Source organism: Dreissena polymorpha, chromosome 4 (assembly GCF_020536995.1).
Source record: "Dreissena polymorpha isolate Duluth1 chromosome 4, UMN_Dpol_1.0, whole genome shotgun sequence".
In the NCBI taxonomy this organism is placed as follows: domain Eukaryota; kingdom Metazoa; phylum Mollusca; class Bivalvia; order Myida; family Dreissenidae; genus Dreissena; species Dreissena polymorpha.
The window spans coordinates 39,109,602-39,114,267 of record NC_068358.1 but is presented as its reverse complement, the minus strand read 5'-3'; positions in this window follow the sequence as shown (position 1 = coordinate 39,114,267).

Here is a 4,666-nt window from a genome sequence, read left to right as displayed (position 1 = left end):
TCAGTATCACAAACGACCTAAACTGTGTAAAATAAACTTCTACAAAATACTAAACTTTAACAGCGTATTTCAACATTCAGTATTGCAACTTATGTTTTGGACAACTAAGCATGCAATACTATTACAAGCACAGTGAATAATTGTTTTCAAAAGTTCTTGCAATTTTTCAGATGAGTTTCCGAAAACAACACTTAATTACAATACAAAATCACATTTAGATTTGATTACTATCACAACGATATTTTCAAACCACAGCTTGTCATTCATGGATATTCCCAGGATGGCAAGTGACGCAGAAATGTAATGCATTGATGGAAGCTAACCCTTTATCGGAACGCCCCGAATTTACAGGTGTTTTACGGTAATTAATACACTTAGCAATAATAAAACTCGGTTGTTAACGGTATTGATTAGTTGGAAATATCAACTTCGATAAGTTTATGGTGTTATCATTTAAAACATATGGAAATAAGAAATAAAACAAACTAGAAATGGCGCGGCAGAGGCCGACGCGTATCCCCACGCCGAATGTTTGACCTAGGTGTGCCCCAGGGTTGGTAATGGGGCCATGCATAGCTGAGATTGACCGTATTGTCATAAGAGAAGTTCATCATCAATTAGAAGTGAATTGGTGTAGAAATGAAGAAGTTATAGTAAAAGGCAATTTTGGGTGGGTGTGACATATGTGGGCATGCGCCCCAGGGTTGGTAATGGGGCCATGCATAGTTGAGATTGGCCGTATTGTCATAAGAGAGGTTCAGTATCAATTTGAAGTGAATCGGTGTAGAAATGAAGAAATTATAGTAAAAGGCAATTTTGGGTGGGTGTGGTCTATGTGGGCGGGGCGCCCCAGGGTTGGTAATGGGGCCATGCATAGTTGAGATTGACTGTATTGTCATAAGAGAAGTTCAATATCAATTTGAAGTGAATCGGTGTAGAAATGAAGAAATTATAGTAAAGGCAATTTTGGGTGGGTGTGGTCTATGTGGGCGGGGCCCCAGGGTTGGTTATGAGAACATGCATAGTTGAGATTGACCCTAATGTCATAAGAGAAGTTCAGTATCAATTTGAAGTGAATCCGTGTAGAAATGAAAAAATTATAGTAAATGGAATATTTTGGTGGGTGTGGCCTATGTGGGCGGGCGCCCCAGGGTTGGGATTGGGGCCATGCATAGTTGAGATTGACCCTAATGTCATAACAAAAGTTCAGTATCAATTTGAAGTGAATCCGTGTAGAAATGAAAAAATTATAGTAAATGGAAATTTTTGGTGGGTGTGGCCTATGTGGGCGGGGCGCCCCAGGGTTGGGAATGGGGCCATGCATGGTTGAGATTGACCGTATTGTCATAGGTGAGGTCCAGTATCAATTTGAAGTGAATCGGTGTAGAAATAAAGAAGTAAATGTAAAATAACCTAAAAAAATGAGTGATAATTTCTGACGCGGCCCCACCCCAACCCCTATAACTTTTGACCCAGGGGTCAGATCAAAATTCCAAATAGTGCAGGGTCGCACATATGCTCATAGCTACCATGTGTGTAAATTTCAAGGTTCTAGTGCTTTTAGTGTAGGAGGAGATAGTGGCCAGGACGGACGGACAGACGGACGGACAGACGGACGGACGGACGGCGGAGATCACCACAATATCCCCACCTTTTTTTCAAAAAGCGTGGGGATAATAAAGCACGATACCAGTGTGTAAAATGATTTCTAGATTGTCTTCAATATTGCATAAATGGAACAAACAATTTTTCAATAATAACATTAACAAATGAGAAAAAAAAAGACATAAACACATAATTATCAATTAAAAGAAACTAAATAACTGATATATTTATCTTAATAATGTGAGAATACGTCTAACGCATGTAAGGTTAGAAAATACTATTCAAAAGTGAGTCAATAGCAGAGAGAATTTGCTTCTAGTATAGTATAAAGTTTTTTGTCAAAAAGGGTTGCAAAATAAATGTGGAATATAAACAATAGTGTGGTTCTGCTTTCTTCTCACCCTTGATGAGAGTCTTGTACACAATTGTCACAATTCCAACATTAAATCAAAATTAAATGTATCTAACGACTAACTCTAAGTATATCCATCCCTGGATATGACGAATGCATTAGCCGAACAATAGCGGCCTATTTATTTGCGTCTTATTAAGATAATCTAAAAACCACGCTGGTTAAACATATATGTCTGGTATAAACTTTCTAGTTTTACCGGAAATGGACCGATGATGGAGTTGGGTTTTACATTTAGTACATAACATGTAACTGACCTTTTGTTTTGTAATATGTCGATGAGTTCAGAATTAAGTAGTGATTGCCTTCCTGCAGTGCCGTTATATATTACAAATATATACGGAAGAAACCAATTTTTCTGTTTATTATACTTACTCAATGTAAAACAAAGCTACGACTCCGCACTGTTAGCATGATCGAATATTGAATGGACAATTAAGCATGATAATTGATAAATGATTACCATAGTATGTGATGTAAATACCGTTTTGTTTTGAATGTAAAACCGGCTGAAGAAATACCATACTTACTTTTTTGTCGATGAAGGTCTATGATTGTCAACCTACTTGCACTGCCGCTGCCGTTTCGTGACCGATGTTTTATTTATACTCATAGGAGTTCGTGTACTGTGACGTCATACATATCACGTCAATTAAAATTAAAGGTGCTGTAACGATATCGGTGAATTGCACTTTCTCTTGGTTTATAAGAAGGCTCAAATTTACACGAACGATAATGTTATTCACTTACGTTAAACAAATTAAGAATATTACGTTAACCAACATTTAACTAGTCAAGTCATCATTTTTCGAAAGCAAATCATATTCATAAGGACAACAATCACATACAATTCATGAAAATGATGTTTTGACCGCCAAACAATCTGTTGAAACGGAAACGGAAATAATAAGACGCTAACAAAGCAAAACAATCCATATTTTGTTGGATCACATACTTACATGAATGCACTTTTGAATGTTTTGTGTCTGTAAAATAAACAGTATTTATTTTCTATGTTTTGCGGCATGATGTACCGATTTTAAATTCAGGTGTATATCTACATGTAACTTTCAACAACCGTATCTGATAGACCTGAGTGAGCCAATCTAGAAAACGCAATGAAGAAACCCTTTGTACATGCGGAATCAAAAAGGTCCAAAACAAATACAGTCATATACATAGGATACGTATATTTATCTATACACGCGCACAAAATCAGAAACCTAATCTGTGAATGTTTTTACACTTCCTAAATAAGCGCAAGTTCAATGCGAATCACTTATCCCAAAATGTATTGATAAAACTTTAATCATTAATTTGCTATATTATAATATGCACTATAAACTCGTCATTTGGGTATGCGTTTCGCATATTCAACTTTTGCAAGTCGTTACCAAATCAGTACATTAATGTTTCTGTCTGTGACATTTATTATGGCATCGCAAATATTTATAGTCAACCATGCTTACGATTAATACATAAATAAACATTATCAACTGTAAAAAAAAGATATCGTTTCAAAGCCATTAAAATGAATATATATTAATAGTTTTTGCTTTTTTAGCATTAAAAAAAAAGAACAAAACAAAACGCTCAAAGTGTTCTTTAATTAAATTTTTCTGATGAACCCGTTTGGTTGTATTTAAGTTGTCATTATCCTTTTCTCTAAACATACATTAACAGTTGGAAAACAAGTATAACTATTGTATTCACATACATCCGTTATTGCACGTTTTTGCTGTCATTTATTTTTTGTTGACTTCATATTGTTTTGGAGAGTAATTTTAAGGTGTATATATATACGCACTCTCTTCATAAACGTAAAGTACGTCTATCATGCCAATCCAGATGTATACAGCGTGTCTTGGATTCTATAGAATCATTCCTTATCAATACCCAAATTTTTATTTTTGTAGCGAACATAGTTACATTACTTATAGGCTCGTCCTATTTTGTCATGAACACTCCGTAGTAATGTTTCAATCATATGTTCTATAAAACAAAATAAACTCTAGAAAATCTACCAGGAGAGAAATGCCCGTTATAAGCACTACCGTTATAGCTTGATAATCAAAATAAACATAAAATCAGCCATATCACCTAATTAGAACAGTCCATGTAAATAGCCTTTGTTTTTTGCATACTTCAGCATTCCCCAAGCGTAAGGGTAATGCCATTAACGAGGCCAAGCTTCGCAACTAGAATTGTGTCCGATAATGTTTCACTACGTATGTCCTTACGTCCAGTCTAAACCGAAAAGCATTCTTGTTTAAAATTATACTTGGATAGTCATAAGTCACATTTTTATTGTGATATCCTTCACAACCGTCAATGTGATAGACTGCTCATGTTATATTTAATGTGCCATTGACGTTGAACCAGCTCATATTAATTGTGAATCCCTCATTATTTTCACCCCAGTAACAAGCATATCATTTCAGATAAACGAAGGCGAAACGCGTTCTCAAGCTTTCTTGGAAAACATATTTAATTATAGAGGCCTCTTGACATATTAACCTCAATATTTCATCGAGATACATATTTAAAGGATCTAATGACAACGCATTTTTGCGATCAACTTTCATGTTGATATTAATGTGTTTTGTATATTTGTGTACATGGACTGGTTGCCTTTAGCGGAATAAGCAA